We start from the raw sequence: 17047 nt of genomic DNA on the forward strand, positions 1-17047 counted from the left end.
AAACCCTTTTTACCTTTGTCCTATCTCTACCTGCCCCTGTAAAAAAGTCCCTCTTTTCTTTTAAAGGGAACCATTGCCATTTGTTCAGTCTAGCAAAGCTTTTAAATATGCATGTTCCTTGACTGTAATCAGTGCAACCTTACATAGGTTTAGTTATATATACAGTTGGACATTAAGTTGGATCAGTGGTTATCATTTTATCTAGTAAAAGGCATGGTGGAACATTGGTTGAAACAGATCCATCTATGCAAAGATAATATAAATATCAACTCCATGAGCTGTAAGGTACTTTCTGAAAAAAAATGCTTATAACTTTATCCCATGTAACATCTCTCCTGCCACTTTGAGTAAAGTTTATTAGGGCTGCTCCACAGATACTAACCCACAACTGAGCAATCAATTTCAAGTTTTCAGCTCAGATACCCTGGAAAGCAGGATATTTGAAGATGTTTACTTTATTCAATGCTTAAATGCTTAACCATTTACTAAGTGTTATGTGAAGCAGAACCATTTAATTGCTCTACATATAGTGTCTACAGTAATTTCTTATCTTTTGAGCTAACTTTTGAAATTATTAGTACAGGCTCATTCATGTAATGAGCTCTGGGTCAGAACAGGAGCCTGTGTGGATTCTGCTGTGGGAGTTGGGCATGCCTACTTGCTTTTTTGCCTAACCAAAAGATAAACATGCTTGACTACAAAGGAGAGTCTATCTACAGCCTGTTACTGCACTTGTTATTAGAGACATTTTAATATGTTTTAATTGGATTGATATATCCTTATTTTGTCTTTTTGCATTAAGAACTCTCTTAGCTTTTAGAATACATATTTGCACTAATTGGGTTAATTTTGTCAGCCAGGATTTTCAAAATAATAAGCTTCCCTTTTCAAGATCTTGTGATTTAGAAAGAGCTATGCTGTAGTACTCTGAAAATCAGAAACTTTGATTGCTCTAAGGCTAAGTAGCAAGAATACTGCTGTCCAAAATTCCTAAAATTTTTACTATCATTAGGACTATTTAAATTGCAAGATTTTGAAGGGCAGGAGCAGTCCTGAGTTGGTACAGCAATCTTCACCCACTAAGACTGTGATCATGCAGTATGGATAAGCAATAAAACCACTGTATGTTACCTCTATGCTTTATTTTTAGAAAAATTTAGATTTTGATGCCATCAGAGAAAATAGAGATTTTTATTTTTCAGTTAGTTAATAAGATCAGAAAGAGCAATATTTATGTGAACAAGAAAATAGAGAGTGAACAGCATGCAGCTACTATAAATACATCACATTATAGCTATTATAGATGGAAAATAGTTTTTTTAATTGGTGCAACTGCTGCCATGTTGCTTCTGCACTATATGAATAGATAAAAGGATCAATATTTTAATAAATGTGGATATACATATTTAGCATCTCTACAGAGCCATACACATGCATGGTGCTTTACAGATAAATGAAAATGATGTCTTCTTACCCTAGGGAACTGAAAATCTAATTTAGATACAATGCATAAAGAAATGACAAGCAGAAAGCTGGATGAGAGGGAAGAACATGGATCAGAGTAGTGAAATGCTGCTCTTCGTTAATTTTATGTAATGTCTGTTAAGGATGACATCTAGACCAAAGATCAAGGCTGCCAGTAAAAAGGTAGTTGAAACTACTTAGTTTTGAAAAGTGGAACCTTCTAAAAGAGATGATAGAGTTTCATAAAGTTTCATATGAAGAATGCAAAATAAAGGATAAACTATTGCCATATGCAGCTGTTGGAGAAAAGCAATGAAGTTAATCCATAATCTGTCTGGTAGAAGATTGTTAATAATGTTGATAGGGAGGAAAGAATTAATTAAATTAATTTTATGTTGCAAGAAGGAGGCATTGGAAAGAGAGTTGAAGTTGGTTGGAATGGAAAGTAAAGAAGATGAGGATAATGTGATGTGATACAGGCAGTGCCAAATAAGAGGGAGATGAGCAGGAATAAATGTGAACAAGCAGGACTAGATTTGGGAGTAAATAGAAAATATATGAACAATTAATTTAGATTCAGCAAGAAGGTCAACAGTAAAAAAATGCAGAGCAAATAGGAGAAATTACTGTGAGGAGAAAAGGATGGTTAAAGCCTAATATTCAGTTGGTGTTAATTTTCTCCTTAAATATGCTTGAATGAAGCAGAAACAAGATACAGAGAATGCTGACTGCAGTGGGAAGTGTAGAGCAGAACTAAAATTGAAAGTAAGCAAGGTGGTGCAGTTAACAGGATTTTTAAAAAATGCGCTTTTAGTTAAATACAGTCCCTTCTGGAGAGCTTATTTTTGTCCTTTTTTCCCTCAGATAACTTAGAGTTGTTATAAGACCTTTTATATATTGTCATCACTGTACACTTTGACCTTGCTCTCATGAACTAACCATTTAGTCTGCGTTGTAGATTCGTGCAAGCCTGCTTCTGCAGCATTCCCATGCACATAAAGCAGTGAGGTTATAATGCAATACTGTAGTCCATGAAAATATGATATATTGTTAAATTAAATATGGATGTCATAATGTGAGCCCCTCGGGTCAACTATAAGCTTGAATGTTATTGAAAGAACTGCAGAGGCAGCTCTGTTTCTTTATTGCTGCTGACAAAAATGCCTCTACAAATAGAATACAACAATGCAGACATATTAAGGAGCCTCTGAGATGTGCTGTCCCTGGCATAACATTGCCATGTGACATTTTCAAGAACTATAAATACATTGACTGCATTATAGTATAAAAGTTAAGAAGCTTTGCAGTAGTCACTGCAGAAGTGTTAAAATGAAGCTGAATTTGTTGTGAATACTGAGGGATTCAAAGCTTTTAAAAAACCCCAATACAAACAAGCAAAAAAAAAACCCTATAGCCCCCTGAAATCATAAGGTTATAGCTACCATAGAACAATGTATTTGTCAGTTTTTCAATATAGTTTTAAAAGGTCCAGAATACATAATTCCATAAAGTTCCAGTTAAATGCCAGTTTTATAACTTCACATTATGGTAAGAAGTCACATGTAATTTCTTAGGGGAGATGTCTGAGACCACCTCTAGGCAATAGAAATGACCACTTTGTAGCAGTGTTTTCTTGTTACTGAAAGTTTATATCTTTTTTTTCACATTAAACCTTGAATCTGAATGTTTTAATCTGAAAAAATGAGCTTTTTTTTTCTTTTTCCAACTCTCAACCAGAAGTTTTCCAATGCAAAATTATGAAGAAGCGTTTTTTTTCTCCAAAGTGCTCTTAACCTGCCTTCAAAAGTATCTTTGGCGAAGATAACAAAGAGCAGTTGCATGCTTGTGTTGGGAAGGTTTCTGCTAGAACCAAGCTGTAGCAATCTGGTCAATTCACTGACAGAAGAGGATCTTCTCTCTGAATTAAAGGTATGTGAGTAGATTTCTTGATTGCCCCTGTTTTGATTTGATTGAAGTGATTAATTTAAAATCAGAACTATGCAAGAGCTGCTAGATGTCTGTGGACTAGTTAAATGGTTCCTGGGAAAAGGGCTGTAGAAAACACAGGAGCTTTGTGTGCAGTGTTAGACAGAAGTTGATAGGCTGAGTGGTGCCACAGATTGTTCAGGTTGCTGGGAATCCGGATGTAACCATCATATCACATGCTCAGGCAGTACCCGAGATGTGCTTTGTTTCAAAAGTAACTGGACCCCAGCCCTCAATGAACTGTTAGTTTACAAAAGTGTTAGCAACTGCAGCACAGGAATAGTTCCTGGTCTACAGTGAAGAGATGATACTGTGTGAAAGGTTATGTGACTACTAGTCACCTCAGAGAGGATAGCCTAAATATTTAGGCACTGTGGGTGCTGTAGTGCTGATGCATAGCTGGTCAAGTCCCTTCTAGAACCTATATGGGGTATTGCTTTTGTTACAGAGGATTTGCTTTGCTTAGGTAGAAGTACTACTCCATCGCTGAAGCAAAATTCAGCTTTGCTGCTAGTTGACTCTAGTTGACTCAGTTCTGCAAGCAAAGATTGGGGATCTCAGAAACTAACCAGTCTCTAATCTCCAAATCATATCTATGTGGCCAGAAAGTTAGAGGTAACTATTGCTCACCTGCACATTAAAGGTTTCCCTTAGGAATTATTTGTACATATACAACATAATCCCCACATCAGAAGTAGCTACTGTAGTTTTTCGATTCTGCTTTTTTATTGTACAAGATGAAAGATAATGGCAATTCCACCAGAAACAAATAAACAAACAAATCCCCGAAACAAAACAAAAACAAAAACAAAACACAAAAAACCCTCATAAGAAGAATGTAGGGTTTTGGACCTTTATGATGAAAACACAGACTTTTATGAACATTGTGAGTTTAAATTCGTCAGATGTTGATTGCACAGAACATCTTTGGGTTTGATATTAGTTCTAAGCCATATGCTTCATTTGGAGTTACCTTTCAGGAGAAAACGTACTGAATCCACAGAGGCACATCGTAAAAATTTACTGTGCTAATGCTGTGGCTTTGAGACAGTTTTTAATTTAAATCTCTCCTTTTTCAAGATGATTTAGTTTTAAATAACTCAGGCCCATTATGTGCATTCAAAATGCTTTTCCCAGGATTATGTACAGGATCACTCATTGCAAAAATGAAGCTAATATATAATACTGTTTGGCTAAGCTTTTCTATATGGGCATACATCTTTCCTGGAATTGAAAGATAAGTCCAGTTTATTAGAATAAACATCTGTCTTTAGATACCTACAACTTCTAAGTCACAGATTTCTATTACAGAAAATGAGATTTTGCATTGTAATATACAACAGGAAACATTTTTCTTCTTAGGGAAGGGCTCATTACCAAAAATATTATGAAAATTGCTTTAAAGCATATTAGAAAATTAGTAAGAAAACTATTAAATATAGTGGTGCTGGTACAACTTTTATCTCAAAAGGTCGTAAGTGGTGATTCCTGAGTATTTTTTTCCATTGGAAGTATTCATGCCTTGCTTCTCATTTTCTGTCTAAATATCTGCTGTTGACCATTTAAGTAAATGGTCCTGTGATTACATTAATTTTACAGTTACTGAAGAATGCATCTTTTACAAGACACATTTTTAACAGTGCAAATAAGAGAAGGAATGAGAAGAGAACCTTAGCTAGGGTCTACTATATTAAAAAAAACCTGTGTTTTGAAGTGCTTTGATGGCTCATATAATGCTATCCAGCTTCCAAACTAGTTATTTTTCATGATGTTTCTGTGATAATAATAGCTTATCTTTTGATTTCATGGGAATTATTGGCATTCTAAAGGACTGAAAATTATATAAATGCAGCTGTATGAGGAGTATTACAATGTCAAATGAAGCAGTGTCATTGCAGTTCTCTGTATATGCTGCTACAATGTCAATATAAAAGGGAAGAAACCATATTGATCAATATAGCAGAGTATAAGAAGTGATTGGATAAAATGCAAACAATGCATTATCTGTTATAAAGTTTTACTAAATGAAGATACAACTTTCAGGTTATAGTTGTGCATTGAATTTGAACTCACATGTTTCTGGCTGTTTAAAGCCACTGCAATTTTTCCTGAGCAAGTATGTGTTCCTTCAATACATTAACACATACATTCAATATGACCTACTTTATAATTGCTGTGGGAGTTTGCCTTTGCATTTTTTGATAGCTCTCTGTTCAGAATCTCAACCATAGCATTGCTTTAGTTTATTTGCATTGAATCAATTTTACCAAGGAATCTCCCATTTTTATATAAAGAAATTCCTAGCTTCATTACACAGGGAGTGAAGTATCTGATCTCAATTTTAAACTAAGGAAATTGAGGTAGCACAAGTTCAGTATAATTTAGCTAAGGTCAAAAAGCAGATGGGATAATAATAGGAATAGTACCTGGATTTTTCTGTTCTCTCCTGGATTTTCCTGACTCGCTATTTGCAATGTCACATTCCTGCTGCTAACAAACATGTTTTGAAATAAACATTCATATTAGAGAATATGAAGATGTACATGAATGCTCAATATACATCTCTCAAAAACACTAATGGGAAAGTCATCTACTGAACTCATATAGTAGTTGGAAATTAAATACAAAATGTTATATTTCAAATGTAATAAAGGCGCTTATCCTTAGTGAGGCAAGTCTGATGTTTGAACAGAAGATTTTTGAGGAGTTAATAATTCTATTACACGGTGGAATAATTTGCCCAGAAAAAAGGTGGGCAATTATATTTCTGGGAAATGAAAAATCAAACCATCAAATAGTAAAATAAATACAAGGCATTATTCCTCTATAAGAATGAAACATGTATCTGGATATAACACAATTTAGAATATATGAATTGGAAAAAAAACACCTTTTTTTTCTTCATGCTAGAGTGAAAAAAAAACCAAGGTGCATGAAGTTTTCTAGACTTCCTTAACAATTTATCTTCTGGAAGAGTTAAATGTAAGAAAATGCAGCTCTCAAAAGGAGAATTACATTTATCATATACATGAATGCTTGGAAAGTGTTTACTTTTCTGTTTAATTTTCTTTCAGTAATATAACAATTAAATATATTTTTCTTGTTATTCTCTGAAAGGATGAACCCTCTGTGTCACTATTTTATTTTTAAAAGTCACACCTGAAAGTAAAGACCTTCCTTATATTTATAGCAATTCTGTGTTCTACTCTCAAATTGTGCATCCTGGCACATTTATACAGTGGAAAAGTGACTTGGAGACATCATAATACAGTGCTTTTTTAGCCATCTTGCATGAGAGATTAAATCTGGAGTGAACTGGGCTTGCATGACAAGTATTTGGTAGCACTGGGAAAGGGGTCAATTGCCAGTTAAAGGAAAGAAGAAAATGCCCTGCAATGGCTGTTTGCAAAACAAGGGAAGAATGCCTGGAAAGATTCCTTCTCCTGCATCCCAAATTACATCTTGTCTGTGTCTCAGTTATTGAGAATCATGTAAGATATTTCCATCTGAGTCTTCCTTTTTTCGTATTCCCTTGGTAACACCAGTAGGTTCAGCATAGCAAAGACTTTAAAGTCCTAGAAGCTATCATCTCCTCTACTAAAGTCTAACTTTTGCTGTTGATTTTCTTTATATTGCTGAATTTATTGGAATTCAGACAATGGAATGATAAAGTTTATATGGATATTAGCAGGCATTATGTGACCTTTAGTAAAGGGCTTAAGCAACAAAAATAACTTTAATTTTCAGAGAGGATCAACTCTAGGCCATATGTGCCTTAGGTATTCCAATGTTTATAAAAAATTCATATGTTCAAAACCCAACAACAGTCCTTTTCACTCGCCTTTCTTGGAAATGTAAGAAATCATATGAAGCAGTTTACAGGAGTGTTAAAAATGACATGTTTTTAAATATTGTGTATACTTTATAACCAATTCTTAATTGATTACTTGGATGATTTTAAGAAAAAAAGACAAAACAATGTTGGTACTACTGTGAATACAGGGTCAGCACTTACGATGAAGAGCTCATGCAGTATATTTTCTGCATGGGCTAATACCTTCACAGTAGTGAGTAGGCTCCTGCTGTAACAACTGAAGCTGCCATGCACTCTTCAAATTTATTCCTCAGTCACCATCCATTGTAGAAATCCAATCTAAAGATCGTAAAAGAATGAATAAGCATGACTGAATGCAGAGCCAGAGACAAATGCAGAGAGGGGAGAAGAGAGTGGTTTTGGCTTCCGCAGCTTCTGAAAGTCATTCAAAAGCTCCTTGGACTTTCATGCCTTTTGTATCTGCAACTCAAACTGTTGCCTCTGATCTCAGCAACCAGCTTTATGCTTGTCTGGCAGTCCTTTTCTCATGAGCTATCCCAGCAGTTGTGATCAGCTGGGTGCATTAAGTAAACAGTTCCTAGGTTCTACGTCCAGCTCTTTACTCAACATCTTTATAAGCTTCTAAAAAGTGTCTTTCACCAAGAAATGCAATTTGCAGAGCCAGAGTGAGGCAAAATCATCAGTCTTCTCTCTCAGGCATTTGCTCTGCAGGGTGGGCATTGGCTTGAATACTGGAAGTGCATCCTGAGACTTCAGTAATTTTTAATACAGGTTACAACATTAGTTAGGGTCACGAAATCTCTTTTCCATTTGTATTCTTTTTTATTGTTGTAGATTACTTCTGATCTTATTTGACTATCATGGCATGTCTCTTCTTTTTTTATTCCCTGCTTGCCTTACCCCTGTTAGTCTTGTGTTTTCCAGCAGGCAGATGCTGATTCTCCTCATCCATGTGTAATCCCAATGAAATTTTCATTTTCCATATTTTATAGTCTGCTGCTATTCACCTTTCTAAACACAGGCAATAGGAGTCCAAGGGAGAAGAATTCACTAACCTCCTGGGGAAACTAAAAATGATCATAGCCTAGCAAGTCAGTCTTTAAATGTCCTTTACCCATTCCACCCTCCCCTCTGCTGCTCTTTAAGTATTTAAATCTGCCCCCTACCAGTCAGACTTCCTCACCAGATGGTGCCTTCTGACTAGCTCTGCCTTTCTTCAGAGAATGAATAAGAACAGCAAAGAGCATAAGGAACTGGTAAGACAGTTACTGGAATATTTCATCAGTGCTAGTGTCCACTTTTTAAAAAGGACAGTGAAAAATGGGAGAGAGTTCAGGAAGGAGCTGCAAAAACAATTTGAAGACTGGAGAAAATGCCTTACTATGGGACTCTAAAAGAGCTTAATCTGTCTAGCTTATCAAAAAGAAGATTGAGAGGTGACTTGATTACAGTGTACAGGTACCTTCATGGGGAAAATATACTAGGTACTAAAGAGCTCTTTAGTCTGGTAGAAAAAAAGTATAAAAAGAGCCAATGTCTGGATGCCAGACAAATTTAAATGAGAAATCAGACACATTTTTAAACAGTGGAAGTATTAAATACTGTCACAAATTATCAGAAGGACTGGATGCTTTCCTTCATGCTTTCACATCAGGCTGAGTGTAGTTTGGGAGATATACCTTAGCCAAACACATTTCAGACACATTCCAGGGAAACTAGTGCAATTTAAGAGCCTGTGATTCACTGAGAATAAAACTAGATGATCTTATGATCCCTCAGTTTTTAATTCTATAAATTTAAAAGCTGGCTACAATGACTCTTCATACTTCATGAAAAGTATGCTGGTGTGAGGTGTGCCCTTGGGATATTAAAAAAGGAATGGAGTGGTCCACAGTATATAATTTTAATGTTTATATTATTTTAAGTTATTATCATTTTTGAAGTTAATTTGGAAATGTGTACATGATTTTGTAAAGTCAATCTCTTTCTTTAAGAATATTTTAAATTTGCATATTTATACTTTCCCAAAATCTTTTTTATATCTGAAAGAATTCTACCCTTCTCACACCATAATTGCCTTTACAGTATGCTTATTTTCAATGAGAAAGTCATCTGAGATTTGTCCAGAAAAACAGGGGAAACAGTCCTTACTAATGCTCATAGGTTGTTCTCACTTGCTCTCCTGTCTGAGAATCATTATCATTTATGTAGGCAGTGATAGGTTTTTAAATGATGTAATCATATATAGGTGTGAAATGGTAATGGCTGTAGCTTTAAAGATAAAGACTTTTTAAAAGGTTAATTATATTCCACAAATTGTTTTAAAACTAGAATGTTAATATTATTATAAGATCAGACTTGGAAAGCAATTCTCCTGTCTAACATATGCCATTTAAACCCAACATGCCTCCTTCTTTTTTTCCCATTATTGCTACTGTTTCCAGGTGCCATGCTAGATATTTTCTTTCTTTCTGCTGTGTTTATTCATTGAACTGTGGGTAACCGTGTTTCCTGTCCTCCAGCTGTAGACATTGCTTAGCCACGCCAGCCATAGTTATTGTTTCTTTCCATCTTTTAATTAAGGGTTTTTTTTCTATCTTTTGATCACTTTTGGTATTCGTTCAACTTCATTCAATTTCTCACTGTGTCTCCAAGCAGTCTCAGGAATTGGGCTAGGGAAGGGACACTGGAAAACATAGCTCGGTGCGGAAAGGCAGAGTTGTATGTGACGTGGTTTAGCTGAAGCAGGAAGTCAAAGGTCTCAAGAGTGTGATCAAGGCAGGTTAGATGGAAAGGAGAGGTGAGGAGAAGGAATGTGGCAGCAATGAACCTTGGCTACAGAAAAGTTGGAAGCTATTTTCTAGCCATAATGAAATATTATATACAGGAACCTTACAAGATTTTAGCCACATGGGTCTCAGGAGATGAATTCTCACACTTTTCTATGGTTTACTGGTATTATCTCTTTTCACCACCCATACAGTTGTAGTAGCAGCCACAGTCAACTTCATCCCAACAGCGGCAGCTCTGTCCTTCTTGTTTGACATGTGCTTCTCTCTTCACACCAGTAAAAAAGTGCCCCATAACAATGCAGTCTTTCAGTTTAAACCGTTACCTCTATTTTCCATGGGTCATGGACCTTCATGATCTAGCCTGGACGTTCCCTCCCTCTGTGCACTTTCTAATGTCATAGGCTATCACCCATAATTTTATAAGTATTCAAAAAGTAGTTCATACTAGGCAACTAGACAGCAAGGATGTACAGATAATGGGAAGATAGATTCCCTTGCTTTATAAGCTGAGTGGGAAAAGCATTGTAGTTAGAGATTAGAGTCCTTAATTGAACAGTCCCTAGTCATAAGAATTTTGTTAACATGGCAACATGCAGTTACTAGTGAGTGGGGAATGATGGTTTATTTGCTTCTGTGATACCAGGTTTTGTTACTATTTTTTTTAAAGTCATCTGTGATCAAAGGCTCAGATGTGCATGTGCCTCTTTGCTGGCAGTCAGTGTGAGCCTGTTGCCAGAGCTTGTGCCTGATTTTCATTTATTCTGAGTAAGTGTCTGAATAAGACAGACAGCGAATTCTGTGCATGATCTGTAACTGGAGGTGGCAGTGTTCTGCTGCAGCCTTTCCATAGTCAGTTTTAGTCATGGAAAGTCCATTTTAATTCTCAGTCTTAATCTATTGCTTTTAAATAAGTAAAACATGTACATATGCTTGAAAGTTGTAATGGAGAAGATTAATATAACATGAAAAATGTCTTTACTTCAACAAAAAGGTTTCCCAGAACCTTACTTTTATTAATTTATAACCAATGTTTATAAATTACATACAAAACATATTGTAGTATCCTAAACCTGCATCAGTTTTGTGCACAACAAGGGCAAACCATGTTCTAATACAGGACACAATTCTCTTTGCCATAGATAGCTGGAAGTATGAATAAGCTGCATGGCTGCTACAGTTATGCAAAAGAACTCATAAAAAATACCCCAACAAGCTAGACACTGTGAAACCAAACACTTGTTTTAACCCCCTACCAGTTACAACCACAGTCCTGCTCCAGAGGTGACTTTGTCTTTTCGGGGGTGTATAGTGGTTCACTTTGTGGAGCAGTGGACACTGAATTTGATGAACTGTGGGAGATTTTAGAGGAGTGGAGGACTGGCTGGAGATGGGTGAAGGAGAGACTCTGCTACAGTATTCTGCTCCCTTGCACTGGTCCCAGGTGCAGAAAATTAGACTGTATCTATGTATTGATTTTTTTACCAGCCAAACCACTGTGTGTACCTGAATCTGTAAAACAGCAGAATATTGATATATTAAAGAAAATTATCTGTTTAAAGTATCTATTCTCTTTTCTAGTTCAGGGTGTAGAGAGACACCTATTTGCCAGTGTAGCCTTGCATATCTATACTTCAGCCACCAGTTTGCACCACCTGCGTATAAATTTAGCCTCCTCCTTAAAAATACCTGAGTACTGGTTAAATCATCCACTGTCACTTACCAGATATACTGAGTGGGTTGCAGGGAGCCCTTTGAAACAGAACAGCTATTAACAGGCAGAGTTTTTTTTTTCCAGCTAGCAATTTGTTTAACAGGTTTCCACTGCAACTCCTAAATGATTTCACTTAAAAGGACACTGTGAATGTTAATTAAAAACATTCATTAGGGTTTTAATAATACCTTAGAGGCTTTAAACACAAATTTGTTTCCGTACCAAAAATGTTTTTCTTCCCATCTTAATCCATGTATTTTGGGGAAGCCAGTGTCTGTTGCCGGACTGTTAATACTCTTTTCCTCCTGCCCCTACCTTGCTTTGAGAAAAAAAGTATGTTTGATTGGTGATGAAGAAAAATCACACTCATATTTGAAGTGTTTCATTTACAATGAGAAATTGGAAATCAGAATTGAAATCCAGTCTTTATGTTGGTTCAGACCTAGTTGATTAGAGTGTGGTTTGTGTAATGTTGTCTACATATGTAAGGATAATACAGTGAATCAGTAAATCTGTCCTTGTGTTACACCAATGCAACCTTGAAGTCTCCATTAGGATGGTATCAGTATAGCTGGAACAAAATCTTTTGATTTCCTGAGTGTATATTGATCATTTTGGGGAGCGGTATTGTTAGTCATGAACTGTGGCCTGAAGATGTCTGAAGATGTGACATAAGTGAAATTTCGGATTCCTGAGTCAGTGAGAGGTTTGCTGTTAATGTCAGTGTAACCAAAATGTAATTATAAATAAATATATACTCCATTAAGTAGGATATCCTAAGTCCCTTCATCATTCACAAAAGGGAATGGATTTTGAAATCTTTAGGTATTTTTGGCAGTATTTCCTGATTCTTTCTACATATTTCCATACAGAGAAATAGAATTCAAATATTTGGACTTCCTCAAAGCTTGACAATGGTGATGCTGTGTGGCTGCTTTTATGTCATACTTCTGTGTTAGCAACCCAGATTGTCAGTTCTATTATTGGATTTTTTTTTTCCTTTTTTGGTCTTTCTCTTTTGCTTTTTTATTTTGTGTTGTTGAAATCTAAGCTTCAGTTTAATCTTATTCCATTGTTCAGGTCAATTTTTTCCCCTTTGTGTTTCCATCAAATTTGCCAACTCTGTCCAGGTATGAGGCATCGTATTACACACGGTATTAAGTTAATGTTCTTCTTTATTCTTTTAGCTATTAAACATCTATTTAAATCCATATATATCATTTAGCTGTACATTTCATCTGAATGATTGAATGCTTTTTGGTAGTGAGACAGATTCTGTATATTGCAATATGCCAATTCCAGAACTTTTCAGAGAAATATATTTCAGAGTTTTCACTTTGTGGTCTATGAGGAATCTTATTTTTTGAATAAGTATTGATTGCATAATACAAATGTAGAAGCCTTCCTTTTATTCAGAAAGAATGAGCTTGCTTGATGATGAACAGAAGTATTCATGACAATCCAATAGGAAAAAAGTACCTTGGCACCTGCAACTTAGTAATTGTTGATGTAGGGAATAGTCTTGATGAACAAGTTTTATAACAAATAGAACAGGAGACAATGAGAAAGAAGAGTAAAAGTCAGAAAAAGTTCAATTCAGTCTGTTGAGGAAGAACTTGGATAAAATTTGGGCAGAGGAAATGAAAGAACAGTGATGGGAGGTAACAATATTTTAGAAGGAAATGATTGCAAGGAGATAGAACTGAAGGAATAGTCAAAATAACCTTGAGACATGTGCCTAAGCTGGTGATAAGAAGCATTAGCTGCCATAGATAGGGCTGCACATTCATTCTTAGGCACGCAACATCTAGGGAAGCCACAGGGAGTCTAGCACAAGATACTACAGAAACAAGGCTGGACAGGCAGACAAGCAGATTTAAGAGTCATTAGTGCTGGAAAATAAGTGGGTCCAGGACAGTAGGCACAGACACCCAAGCAGGGACTGGCAAGAAGGAAAAGGGAATGATGACAGAACCGTGAGAGATGCCTCCAGAGACGGGGGAGAAATAGAGGGTCTATCAGCAATAACTCTCTGATGCTGTTAGCCAGATGAAGAAACGATAATTTAGTGTCACATAAACCTAAGGGCGGGAGTTTCTTGTGGAGTAGTAAGTGGCCTATGGTGTCAAAGGTAACAGAGCTATCAAGGAAGAATGAGCACAGAGAAATGACCCTACAAGAAACAGGCACTTATTGTGGAGGATGACAAGACAAATTAGATATTTGGCAGTATACCTAAAGCAACTCCTTCAGCTACTGCGACCACCTACACTGGCAGAGTAATTAGAAGATCTTCCAAACACAGTGATAAATGATGTGATAGGGGCAGGGAGATCTATGCCTATTTATAAAGTGCCTGTCATCACAGTATCCAACTATCACAGCAGCCAGTTAAAGAAAGGTAGTCACTATCAGGTAGTGGAATATTTTCTTCAGTCATGATCAGGTTAGATGCAGTTGGTATAAAAAGGTACCCCAAATAAACAAAATTTTGCCAAGCATGTCAAAAGCAGGGGAGGCATCTCTACAATAATGTCCTGTGCACATCTTCAGGAATAGGAACCATTAATGGTTTGAAGCTGAAATAAAACTTGTCTTTTATAGAATTTTGTAATGGTGACCCTCTTCCTGAAGAAAAAAAAATAAAATGTCTTGAGTAGCCTGTGCAGACAAGAGCTGGTGCGCAATTTAACTAGCAGTGTTAGAAAATAGTGCTTAGGGCTTAGAAATAATGAGCTCCTAATGTGTTTTTCTAATCAAAGTATCAGCATGAAATTCACTGTATTTGGAGACCATCCTATTACCAAGGCAGCAGTGTATCAAAAGTTCACTGTGGATATTACTTTTTTGTCTCATTTTTGAATTAGATTTTCTTTTGCTGATCCTTTTTAATAGTTTAAAGTCAAAAGCAGTAGAAACAAGAGAAGAGCAGTTCTTGTCATATCTGTGCCAGCATCCTTGGACCAACAGACATCACTGTCAGTCTCAGTTATCTTTCCATGCAACACTGTTTTGAACAGAGGTTTGATACGCAAAAGTTTTTTCCCTCAAGATTTAGGCACATCATAAATCAAACAGACAACATGATGGGACTTCTTTCCCTATTTAGTCTATTGGACACAGACAGGCATGTACTGTAGGTTTCTCAATGGCTTATTTTCTAACAAAAGCATAATATTGTGCAGTTCAGATATTACAGCAGGCTTTTCTTGGATTTTACCCAGGCGATATTTGCCTGTCACAAAAACAGAGCCATATTTCCACTACTGAATCCACATAATTGTATCAGCCACTGCCACAGTGGTGTTTTTAAGGACTCGTTTTTTCTGTTTCTCCCTCTGCCTCACAGTAGCAACATCCTTTATTCTTGAGGGATTGATTTTCTGTGTTATATTTTGTTTAAAAAGTTATGCCTATAGGTAGTCAGTGACATGCATGATTATGCTTTTAGGAACATGGAAGAGAGAAGCAGATTAGGGTTCTTTTTTAATATTCTTAGTTAAACCAGCCAAAGGAATACAAGTTTTCTCCACTGCATTTTTGCCTGGTTTTGACAACCCAGATTGCGTGAGCATTGTCAAGTTTCATGCAGTTTCTTTTGATACTTTCTTTTGATACTTTTTCCAAGAAAATCTCCAAACAGCTATCCAGGCAGTTGTTACTTGATACTTTTTTTTAGTTCTGTCTCACACCCACCCTCATATTTATGCAGACAGCAAATACAGATATGGCCAAGCCTCTGACATATGATACAGGGGAGTGCAGTACAGTCTGGTATTAATGACAAAGATCTGGAGGGTTGCTGGAAGCTCTTTAAATCCTTAGTTACCCAACAAAATCTGCATTGGAACATATGTAAGCACAGAGATGTCAAGTAATAATGTGGTTATAATAATTTTCTTCATGTCATATGTGTATTGCTTAAACTGCAGTTTGTTAGTTTAGGGGTTGTATGGAGGCTAAATCATGCATGCTGCTTGTGTGGGGTGCTGCAGAACCTAACTAGGAATCACTGTGTAGCCTTGTTCTTAATATGCAAACAGTGCACTTCAAACAGGGATGCCATAAGAGCTGTCAAGTTGAGAAGAAGTTGTGAAAAGTTCCATTAAAAAAATCTTAAATTATGTGCCTTACTCAACTTGAATTTCATGACACTATATCATTGCCCAACTTAAACTCCCAAACCAGCCCTTCCTTGACAAAAATGTAGCAGGAAAGAGAAAGAAACAATGTCTTGTAGTCATTAGATTACTGGGCAACAGTGGAAGGATGCTGCATTGATTGGTTTTAATAGACCAAGATGAAAGAAAGGGAGAGAAATTTAATGTCTTACTATAGTCCTACAAGACGCTTTACACTAGATCATCTGTTAAGTGTAGACAAGGGGAGTTAAACAACCTCCATGAGTAAAACAATGTTGTGTTCAGGTTTGCCAACCTTAACTGGCAATTCCTTATAAACAGTGGGGAAAAACTAGTCTTCTGGATTACATTCACAAAAAGACAGGTTATAAATTGTAATAGTTCTATTTTGGGGCTTTGACTCATTTAAAATTGGAATATAAAAATGTGAACCCATATTTGCACCATGTTTGCAGTTATGTGTTGTATTTTAATTCCAACCACTTCTTTCAATGTTGTCCAACTTATGTTTTGTGTGATCCCTCTGATAACTTTGATAGCATGCTTTCACTTTCCCAGAGAAATCTGTGAGAAAGACCATCAGAAAACTGGAACAAAACCCTGTCTTTGAAATGCCGGTATGGTGCTGATGTAGTCATAACACCAGCAGCAAGTCACTGCCCTGGCTCCTCATTTTCTCTGAAGAAACAAGTGAAATCTCTCTCAGGTTAATATCGCAGGAGCGTTTAATATTATGGAGCACCAGCCTAGTTTAAGGCTAGTCCAAATTAACCCAAATTTTGAAAAGCACGGTCTAAGCTGGAATAGGCAAAAGGTTTTCAGACAGAAGCAATGCAGGAAAAGTTCATGTTCCATCTGTATAAAAGTAATTAACATAGCTACAAATTTTCTATTAGTGGCCTCTTGCTTTGTCACACTCTTACAGTAAGAGTTTCATTGCACCAGAAGCTCCCACCGTCTCCCAACAGTGAGAAAAAAGTTTAACTTTTTTTTTTAATAAAAAGGATTTATAATAAAGAAAAAGTAATGTGAAAAGACTGTAACTTCCCAGAAAAAAAAAAAAACACGTAGCTGTGATGCTTACATTAAAACCAAGTTGCTTTACCCTCATACGCAA

This window comes from Melopsittacus undulatus, chromosome 7 (assembly GCF_012275295.1).
Source record: "Melopsittacus undulatus isolate bMelUnd1 chromosome 7, bMelUnd1.mat.Z, whole genome shotgun sequence".
Classification (NCBI taxonomy): Eukaryota; Metazoa; Chordata; class Aves; order Psittaciformes; family Psittaculidae; genus Melopsittacus; species Melopsittacus undulatus.